This window comes from Ptychodera flava, chromosome 15 (assembly GCF_041260155.1).
Source record: "Ptychodera flava strain L36383 chromosome 15, AS_Pfla_20210202, whole genome shotgun sequence".
Classification (NCBI taxonomy): domain Eukaryota; kingdom Metazoa; phylum Hemichordata; class Enteropneusta; family Ptychoderidae; genus Ptychodera; species Ptychodera flava.
This window is the reverse complement of record NC_091942.1, coordinates 8,241,765-8,253,350: the sequence shown is the minus strand read 5'-3', so window position 1 is coordinate 8,253,350 and position 11,586 is coordinate 8,241,765. Positions and strand designations below refer to the sequence as shown.

At 38.1% G+C, this 11,586-nt stretch overlaps 1 long non-coding RNA gene across 1 annotated transcript; it reads left to right on the top strand.

Moving 5' to 3' along the window:
• The first annotated feature begins 3,585 nt into the window (after positions 1 to 3,585).
• Positions 3,586 to 10,816, top strand: LOC139151086 (uncharacterized). The gene is made up of 2 exons (XR_011556341.1): positions 3,586 to 3,692; positions 5,020 to 10,816. It is a non-coding gene; the product is annotated as an uncharacterized lncRNA (long non-coding RNA).
• The last annotated feature ends 770 nt before the right edge of the window (positions 10,817 to 11,586 follow it).

Below are 11,586 nucleotides of genomic sequence, written 5' to 3'. Positions count from 1 at the left end.
TCACTAGAGTTTTTATATGTAGCCTGATACGTGTCAATTACAAAGAAGATACAATCTCTTCAATTTCAACAATTTGCTTGTTGTAGAACTTTCTGTCATGTCAGCTCTTCTTTTAAATTGTGAATAGACTTTTTGGCCAGTTTTGGGGATTCAGATTGTACAATACTTTCTGTTACTGCTGCCTTTGTGGACTAATTGTGAAGCCTATGGAGTAGCTGATGAAGTGTTTACCACTTGTTTTTGTAAAAATCAAAATTTAAAAAACTATAACTATACAGGTAACACATAATATATTGTGGTCATTTTGAACTGTAAATAACAGTAAATTTGAGGTAATTCGTGTTGTATCCCAAGCGCTGCATGGCGACCCCAGAGTTTTATTCTCAATTATAAAAAATGGGACAGTGTCAAATTTCCTTGCTGTGGTTAAAGAGGCACTCCCATTTGGTAACATTTTTAAAACACATTTTTTTAATGTCAACGGTCAATATTTGACGTGGCGACTGCGCGCGGATCGCGAGATATCGATAAAAACATGTCATTTCCCGAGCGTATTTTTCACATCCCGAAGTTTTACGATCGTTTCTGATTATGACGCGAAATCCACCGAAGGTTTGTTGTTGTGCTGATTGACGATATTCTAGGGAGTCCATAATAAGTTCGAACGACGCAATTTTACCTCCCACTGCGAAGACTTTATATACAGCATTATGCCTTTACCACAGGTCAGTTTTTGAAAACTTCTTCATAGATTTGTTGTTGTCATTATTCTAAATCAGTTGTATTATATTTTAACCAATACCACATAAACATAAGTTTTTACGTGTTAATATTAGCCGTCCCGATGGCTACATTTTGTCGTCTGCCACGCAGTACGTGTGGTTCGCCGCGCGCGTGGTATGCGTCTATGCATACCACGCGGTGGCCGCTATGTATCAACCGCACGTAACTGGGCTAGTCACCTATGCGAATTCTGGTAGAATCAGCAAAAATTGTTTTTCGTTCTATCACCAAGTCAGTAAGACTCAGCTTTCTCCCACGGGGCATGACCGATCACCGAGGCAAGTGGTACTGTGGCGTACAGCAGCGTCAGTGTAGACTTGTACTCCATAGCTTAGTTGACAATGGCCCCAGTGCCGAACGTTCGATGTTCGGAAGCTAAATTTAGGTGGGCCACCGGAATTCAAACTTTTACTTTTTTGAAGACATGTTTTATCGATATCTCGCGATCCGCGCGCAGTCGCCACGTCAAATATCGACCGTTGGCACTAAAAAATGTGTTTTGAAAATGTTACCAAATGGAGTGCCACTTTAAGCAAAACTTTAAAATTTTCTTTTACAACCTTAAATCTAGTTTGTCTCTTAGTTGTTGCTTTACTTCCCAGAAATCAATTCATGCTCACCAGACCCATGTCAGAAGGTGGTGTCTGCTCGCGGAGTACGACGTCATGCTTTGAGTACACATGTTCCTGTCCATCTTGTTACTCTGGAACCATCTGCCAAATCCGTAAGTATACATGTCGGAACAAGGAGAGTAATCGGTTCACGTTATCATTTGGTTTCTAGTGCAGTGAATATCTGCAAATGATGACTCATTTACAGGTTTTGAGGAGTACCCCAATGTCATGTTGAAATGCCCTGTGTTCCACTTGTAAACTCAGTCTATATGGTTATGATGTCAAATGCTGGTAACTGAATCTTAGAGAACTCACTGAAAACCTATTTTGCAACACTAGCATTTCAACATGCCTCAGGGAACAGAATGAGAAAATGTTCTCGATTTCTGGAACAAAAATACACCAGGTCTAGAACCTGCCAAGTCTTTGAAAGCCGAAGTCCTCAGTCCCTGACCTTTGACCCACTGCTTCTACACCAGATGACAACAGTATAATGGACGCCCACAACATGTATGTTTTCCCATCATAGTTATCTGGCAAAATGCAAGGAATCCACTCCCCTTTTTTCAGATAAGTGAAAGTGACGGACCTTTGAATCTTTTTTATGTATGTATGTATGCATCATAAAAGCTAATAATAAGCGATATAGATATTAATAACGGAAATACATTATGTATGTATTGTTTTTATGTATTAATATATGTTTGTGTGTATGAATGTGTGTACAAAGGAGGGTTTGTATGTATGTTTGTCTGTTTGTGTGCCCACTATTTTATGTGCAGAGTTATTTTGAAAAACACTGGCCCCCCCCCCCCATAATTTCCTGTCCAGTCCCTTATTGCGCCATTTCGTCGATTATAATAAACTTGTTAAAGTAAGTGATTGACGGTCACACTTGTTATTTTCGGAGGCTCCATTATATAGATTAATTTGTCTCGGAGGCTTCACTGTATAGATGGAATGTCATACTTGCAAGTTTTGCATGTTTGATCTTATCTTTCTGACGCTTTACACATAATATCTATGGTAGGTCTGGAGTGTGAGAGCCAGACCGAAGAAACGAAAACTGACCCATTACCTAAAGATGGAACGTCAATGAGGCCCTCCAGTTTACAGCACCAAGTCTAGACATGACATCACGTTCAAGTAGCTCTGTGCTACATACGATGCTCAGACTTCACCTCATTCAGGACGGGAGATTTCAACCACTGTACTCGGTCATGGAAAAGCTAGAAGACAAAAGAAACCAGACAGGTAGGCAGCCATACCTACGGTATCAATACTAGCATTGACTGTATGAGAGGCATTAAAACAGACAAGAATTTCACAGCGAGTCCTGTGATTTGTTGAAACACGAAACCAAAGCGAAAAATCGAAGATATAATCAAAACACATTTGCGCACATTGCATACTTAGGTAGTACGTGCCTCGAAATTGAAAGTGTTCAAACTTTTTTCAAACTTTCTTAGAGAAGATTTCAAACAATTCCCTCTAGAAACTATGAATAAAATTCAGGGGTCGCCGTAAAAATTGGGTGCTAGAGAAACAAATTACCCGACACTTCAAATTCAAAATCCCTTGGGGACGGTGTTAACTCTAAGGGACAAAAATAAAATTTTGATTTTACTATGACGGTTCAAACTATTTACTATTTAAAAAAACCCCCGCTATTGTTAGACCGAAAAAGTATTGTAAACGTTTGACAGGCCAAATATCTGTCCCCTAGGTGTATGCTTTCTTAAATTATTTGAAATTCATTGCAATTTAGTTTTCAAAGAAAACAAAGTCTTTCCAATTTATGGTGTTGTTGGTAGCAGGCGGCTTCGTTCAGTTATCTCCATTCATGTTCCACTACCACTCACATGCTCTGTTGCTCTACTCCTTCAGATTTTAAGAATACAGTTACAGTTGAAGCTGTAAGTCGAGTAGGGATAGACAGATGGACACACACTGTCACAAAAGCAGACAAAGCGAATAATTTGCAAAAAAAGAAAAAACAAGCTGGCATAAAGAGGGGGCCAGGGCGTGGGAGAACTTACGTTGAGGAGGCAATAGTAATGATGAACTGGCGAGAGTAGGCTACATCACGACACGATTTGATGGACTGTGAAATGATTAATTGCACTGATTATGGAAGCTTACGCCAAAGAGTCGAGACATAATTAATGATTGTGAATGTAGTGAAACGTTTTCCTTTATTATTTCACGATAAGGAGCTATAATTGGAGCTGTAATAGCAGTGATTGTGCTTCTGGTCTTATTCGTCATTTTATTTATTCTCATCAGGAAAAGAGGGTGAGTATTAAATACAAATCGGGAAACCAAAACTCCTTTTTTTCGAAAAGCCGATCACACAGCTGATTATGTTTCTTAGTTCAAAGGACATTTTTAATAATGCTACTCTTACAAATCTCGTCCATGTATAACTATTTTATTACATAATTTATGTATAATAAATGACAAGATATGATTTCAACAGAACTATTTAAGAGAGCACCAAACCTGATAGTAGCTAAATAGAACCTGTTAGCCATTCAAAATCTACGATTCAAGAATAATAGTTATACGTTAAATATCTTTGTGAGATTTACATTAATAGAAAAAGTCCTTCGAACGAAGAGACACATGCAGCAGGGTGGTCAACTTCTCAAAAAAAGAGTGGTACATGCGTGTATTATTGGTCTCATAGAGTGTGACGTCTTTATCAAAATTAGCGATAACCAAGGACATCTTGGCGCATTTTATAGATTTTCATGGTCACGATTAGTACCCTTTTACATCGTATGTGTTCCATTTATCTGTTCCTTTATGCGTTTGCTAGGCCCTAAAGCCTACTTGGCGTAGATCCCAATTTACTTCGTTTGAATATCCTTCTTCTTCTATACTTCTTCTACTTAATTCTTCTTCGCCGTAATTTTTTGTTGTCATAATCTTACATACTACTGCTCGTATCATTACGAAACTTTACCCCATGTTTGGAGGTCTAGAGAGTACTACAGCATAGTACACTTGGACTTTAATTGCTCACATGACCTTGGCAGTTATTCTTCATCTTTAAGATAATTCAAAAAAAATGGCATATTCTCAAAATTAGAGGGCAATCTATTTCAAATTTCTTGCATAAAATACTTCCACTTGGTTTACTAAAATTTGGAAATAAGGTTGCAAGCAGTCGCATGACTTTGAATTCAGTTAAATATTGAAAAATCGTCCTCTCTAGAACCAATACACCGTATAAATTGAAATATTTGCTCAGATCATTATCAATGGAAGTGCCAGCAAGTTTGCAAAAAGCGTTTAAATGGGTCCACTTTTGCAACCATATTGCAATATACAAAATACTTACAATAATCATAAAGTAATATTAAAAAATCTTCAGAGAAATCAACAGACAAAATTGACAAGTGTGGAATCAAAATGACTCATGACTTACATTCATGTGACTCAGTAACTACAAGTGCTATAAATAGTTTACATTATAGTGTTATTTATTATCACCAGAGAACAGACCTAGAGATGCACCTTAAACATAACATATTTGTTCAAAATGATTGACCAGCACATAAGCTGTTGAAATATCACGATTCACGCTGAACTCCTATCACTCTGATTTCATTCCTAGATTGAAAAAATCGGCGATGAACTCTGCAATGACACTTCAGGATATAGCTCACGATACAACTCTACCTTCTGTCGAGGGGCCAGCACAGGTGTCGCCAAGCAATAACAATAACAGCCGTGCCTCTGGAGAACCGTTCTTTCATACTTTCGAGTCAGACACAGGAGAATCTGCCTACACTGAACTTGAAAAAGTACCCAAGAGTGAAAACCAACCCATAAATATTACCACGTCAAACAAAACTTCAAACGAACCGGGAGACAGAGAACACAGTGAGGTCGCTCTTCAACAGCAGTCTGTAACCGGAGAGAGTGTAAATTACGAAGGAGAAGAACCGTGTCTGGACCACAATGCTATCCAGGCCGAGAATCACAACACTGGAGAATCTGCCTACACCCAACTTGAAAAGGTACCCAAGAGTGAATACCAACCCCTAACGACACCACATCAAAGAAATTTACAAACCAACAGGGAGACAGAGAACACAGTGAGAGCGCTCTTCAACAGCAGTCTGTAGGCGAATTCGTTGGGAGTGTAAATTACAAAGGAAAAGAAGCGTGTCTAGACCACATTGGTATCCAGGCCGAGAATCACAGCGCTGGAGAATCTGCCTACACCCAACTTGAAAAGGTACCCAAGAGTGAATACCAATCCATAAAGACCCCCACATCAAAGAAATTTACAAACCAACCGGGAGACGGAGAATACAGTAGGGGCGCTCTTCAACAGCAGTATGCAAGCAGATTTGTTGAGCGTACAGCTTATGAAGGAGAAGAACAGCGTCTGGACCAAAATGTTATCCAGGCTGGGAATCACGGCTTCAAAACAAATATCACCAGTGAAGGTTCTGACCAGGCCACTGATAAAAGTCCGCCACGAGACGAAATTTCCCGAGGCGAAAGTAATCTTGTATGCGAAGGCGGTGAGCTGCTTCATGGAACCAGTATGGAACGTGACAGATTTACAGAAAACTCTGATTATGAAATAGTCTATTAATTATTCACCGAAAAGCACCAAACTGGAGGCATTCGACAGGAATTCTATAGATTAGCATATTGGACGAGGAACTGACTCGCTTCCCTTAGCTTTTTTCTTATGAGTCCACTTACATTTCATCTGTGTCTGATTCTTATTAGGGATTTGTTGCATGTAAACAGAATGATATGAGATGATGTTGCATTCACAAAAACTGTTAAAGGCGGGTGGAGAAATTCAAGGGGGAGGGTGAAAATTATGGAGGTAGTAGGGGGGACTTGAAAGTTTGCTGTACGTATAACAAGTGCAGCCATGGGAACTAGTCATCGAAAAGGCTATTTCGGGGGCAATTTTGGAGGGCAGGCGAAATTTTAATTTTGCATGGGCGAGGGACATATTTTTAGTTGCAGGGAGCAGATTTTGAGTTTTGTCGGGCAGGTCAGATATCGGTAGATTAGCTTGGGCACCGGGATTCGGTAAAACGAGGAGAGGGGAAGTTACTTGTAAAATGCGGACAGAGGAAGTTGAACCTATTTATGGGAAAAATCGAGTTTTTTTAATGACAAGGCAGGGGAGGTTCATGTCTAGAGGGGAATGGAAAAATTTTAAAGGGATTTATTTCCAGCGCAAGAGAAATCGACAATTTCTTTTCTCCACAGGGCAGGGGAGCTTCAAATTCACAATGGGGAGGGGAAACGGGCAAACATAAGTTGGGAGTGGGTAAAAATGAAGTTTGAGTGCGGGAGGGTATGTCGAGAATATTTCAGTTGGAGGGCAAACTATGAATAGCGAGATAATTATACTCTAGGCTTAAAATCAGCCAGTTAAAATTACTGGTCCTGCACAATTTACCTTATAATAATGACCCCTTTAAAAGTGCATTGTTCGTTGGCTGCAACTGGTATAAGGGAACCTGAAATATTTTGGTTCCCTGTTACTTTTCACTTTATCAGATTCCATAGTTTGGCAGGTAATTCAATGAAAAATGAATAAATGGTTAATGCCACCAAACTGTTATTATGTAAGTTATAATTAAAAAAATCTACAACTGTTTTTCGCATTCCTTACTTTTTTCTTATATATCTAAAAATGTATGAACGCAATTGAATTTTCATAAAGAAAACGACAAGTAGGCTTTGTAACTGGGCAGAATTTAAGCTGAAACTTTTGATAATTGTTTTCAGTATCTCCCTGCAATGTATCGAGTAAAGCTTCTTGCTTTCTCCTTTCAACATGCTGAAAGATAAAATATTCAGTTTGCTTACTAAGCTTGTATATTTAAACAACACTTTTGGTATTAATTGAATTAGAGTTCAGACTGAAAATTATTTGGCAATTATTATAGTATTTGTCATTTTACAATGAATACATTATACATACAGTGCAACAAGAATATGAATGACCAGTAGGTATGTTAAACTTGAGTTTGTTCAATATTTTATTGTGTATCAACATCATTTTTGTAGTTATTTTTTAATAGTGTCGAAATGCTTAAAAGTGTTCATACAGCGTAAGTACGAATATGCAGCAGTCTTATGGTATATTGACATTTCGATGTATATGATGTGCAACTGACAGCTATATAAGTGTACATTATGTTTGTAGATTGTGTTGATAGGCTAATAAATACTGAAAACTTCAACACAAAAATATGAAAATCAAGAGATTGAAGGTAATTTATTGCTTTAATATTGTTTGATTATATGATTAGAAAAATGTAATTAGTGCTATAATATTGCATGAGAGATTTTTGGATTTTGTATATTATAATAATCACATGTCAAAGATATCAGATTTGGTCATCATGCTGGATTTTCTACATACATACGATGAAAAGTCACAATTGTTTTACAAAAATCAGTTAAAATCAATGAATGAAAAAAATAATTAAATTCAAGTTCGTTACAATGACCAGTCCGGGTCATTTCCAAAATTGACGGCTCTAATACCAAAATATTTGTTTCCTATCATTAGCCAATCAGCTGCCAGCGCGCCTTCAGTAAAACTTTGACATCAGCAGCTCCAGCGAGTATCTCCTGGCAACTTCAAAATGCTTCCATGTTTACGAAGGCCATAGTGTGTTCAACTCCATCTCGTAATAAACTCCTGTGCTGCACCATTCACATAATTTTTGAGCTTATCATCGTAGATCCGTGTCAAAAATATTGTGAAAGTGGAGTTGTGACAGAGGGATTTTGCCAAAACACTTGGCATTACACATGTCATAGGAATACGGATATCGTTTGTGAAATAAACAATTAACCGTATTCTTTCATAATCTTGGACAGTTGTGTAGCCACTCTGTCAACACGCATTGTTAGTCTCATCTCAGACAACCGAACCCCACATATTGCTTTCATGCCTTGCCTAAAGTCTTGCGAAATATACATTGCGTATCTACACAGATAGTTCAGAATACACAGATAGTTCAGAAAAAATTGGAGATGGCAGCTATCAAACATTCTACGCCAGAGAGAGATGAAGGAAATTAGGAAAGGGGTGATCTAAATGAAACGTAAATATCTTGGCTGCTGCTTTGATTAATAGTCTTATTGATTGTGCTTGCAGAACACAGGATCATATTGATAATGAAAGAAGTGCAAAGTTTTGGGGTTTACGGCCTACATGAGGGCCGAAAATGGCTGAAAGTGATTAATACAATGCTAGCAAACCTGCAGAGACAGAAGTCTTATCGATGACGTAATCCGATCGGTGATTTGGCTAATAATGGAAATAATATTGTGGTTTAGCCTCGCCAATTTTGGAAATGACCCGGACTGATGAATAAAATGTTCACATTTTCATCGTACGATTGAACACCAAAGTAAAATTTTGAACAGTAAAGGTTCAAATTTAAATAAAAAAGTGTGTGAATAACTGGAATTTTCTTTATTTTTGCCTAACTTGTCATTTTACAAAACAAAATTTCAGAAACTAAAAGTTTTATTTGATGGAATATTTCTACCTTCCAGTATTGTCAATTTCGTAAAACTTTTATAGGAAGCAGTTAGGTAATATACGTCTTGTACTTTTTATATTTTTTTTCCGTAGGTCACCGTGCTCAGCTTTTCACTGTTTGTCAAAGAGTCGGGAATTCCCAATTTTTATACTCTCTCATGATCGTCATTTTGGGTGTTCTTTCAGCGGGCTCCATTGACCTGTACAAAATTGGATGACAATATTTACTTAACTTTTAGCACGACTTACGAAGTCAGTGGTGCTAAAGGCATCGTGTCTGTCTGTAGAGTACAATTTGTACTTATCATTTAGCACGACGTACGAAGTCAGTGGTGCTAAAGGCATCGTGTCTGTCTGTAGAGTATAATTTGTACTTATCATTTAGCACGACTTACGAAGTCAGTGGTGCTAAAGGCATCGTGTCTGTCTGTAGAGTACAATTTGTACTTATCATTTAGCACGACGTACGAAGTCAGTGGTGCTAAAGGCATCGTGTCTGTCTGTAGAATATAATTTGTACTTATCATTTAGCACGACTTACGAAGTCAGTGGTGCTAAAGGCATCGTGTCTGTCTGTAGAGTACAATTTGTACTTATCATTTACCGCGACTTACGAAGTCAGTGCGGTGTTAAAGGCATCGTGTCTGTATGTAGAGTAGGATAGTTGGATAGAGAAGAAAATGTGTCCGTAAAACAGTGAACAGGAAATAAATTAGTTGACGCTACACGCAAATGTGGTTGGAGACAGGTTTAATTTTTGTAAGCAAAAAGTGCGGAATAAAAGTGAGAATCATGACAAATTACACGCCAATCAACTATGGTAATCGGACTTGAATACTTACATTGCACAAGTTACTTTGAAAAGAGAAAGTACATGAAAAACTACAGCTGTTGTTTGTTTCTTGTTTCCAACCAAATTTGCATGTAGCGTCAACTAACTGTGTTCCTGTTGATTGTTTTGACAGCAAACGTCTAGACACATACAAAGAGAAAAACAGACTAGCAACGCGGCATGCCTTTTGTTCCATGGTCGTCTCGGTCGTCTCGGACTATGGCCTTTTCATATTAAAATGAGCTTCAACGGTGTTAAACTTTTTGGAGACTTTGTTTGTGGTTGATAATTGCACGAGATTATGCGAAAAATATGACGAGATGGCATCGTGCTGACTGTCGCGTAGCAACTGCAGTTGCTTTGTGAGCTCTCAGTGCAGAAACACTGCTTCACGCCAATCAAAACATAACATGCCAGCAGTTTCATTAACATGTTCTTCCTTGACGAACGTGTAAAAGACGGTATGACTGACCGTAAACCATTGAGTAAAACCAGACAGTATCGATAAAAGACTTTCAAATTTGGTTCAAACACACTCATTATATATTCATAAAAATATGTGAGGAATTTTTAAAATGGTAAAACTCGCTTTCCTGAAGCTCAAAACACTACCGTTTTCGCCAGTACGCCAATTCCGTTCAGCTCCACGCGACAACAACAACACAAACTTTGCCGAACATACTTTCGCCTAACAATTGGCGAAAATCCGAAAATTACCGAAGGATGCATGGTCGGCACTCTTCGGAAAAGAGAGGCGAGAGCTACCTGAGGCGAGGCGAACATGGATGGGTTACGTAACCGCTTCACGCCTTGAACAATACCCGTTGATAGTCTATTTCTCTATTTGTCTGTGGTCTAGACAAGCTGATGTTATCAGTTATGAAAGAGTTCTTGGGTTGAATTTTATTAGACCCCCGACAGTGAAAACTGATAAGTGCGGGCAGTTTAAACGACGTTCAGATCAATCGTTTGTAAGTCAAAAGCAAATAATGATTGTAATAAAAAGTATGATTAATTATCTACAAAATAAACATATTTAATCAAGCTTACTTGTGCACCTCAAAACCGAATGATCGACGTTTTTGGAGGAGAGAATGTGATTTCGCAGGGATTATCCAGACTTATCGTTTGTAGTTTATATGGCGTTCGAAAACGCCGGACGTTTCTGTGAATCGCAAATGAGTTTTCTCTCTCTTACTCTTACTTATTTAATCTACTTATTTACTTATTTATCAGTTATTTGTGTATCGCTTCCCGAAATATTTTTCTGATTCAATCATTTGTTGACCTAAAATAGGATTCTGTGGTACGACTCGGAAAACCTCAACATTTGAAATATCTCCATTTTCCCCTATTTAGCCTTAGAGTTTACCTTAAGCAAAACTAAAAGTTGAAATTCATTTTCACTTGTACTTATACTTTAACGCGGCGCGTACGGTTATTGTTAAAGAGTGTGTTTATTTGTTTAAAGTTCCAGTACCTTCAACGTCATTGAAAATTCGAGGCTTGTTTTGGAGATTTTGTACCTCATATGGGTTTCTTTACACGCTTGAGGCTGTTCGGTGCAGATGAATCTAGTTTATGTTATTATAAATCATTTTAGGTATGTACGAATGCAACAGAAAGCGAACAGAAAAAAGTAATGACTCAGGTATACATCTACTGACACACTGTGTGGGTACCCGTCACGTGAATTCTGCGACTAGAGTTTTCATGTTTAAGCAGCAACAGTGGATATTGATAGGCGATAGTCAAGGTGAGGAATATCTATCTGATAACATCGAGGGGAAACGTACGCTCTTCAG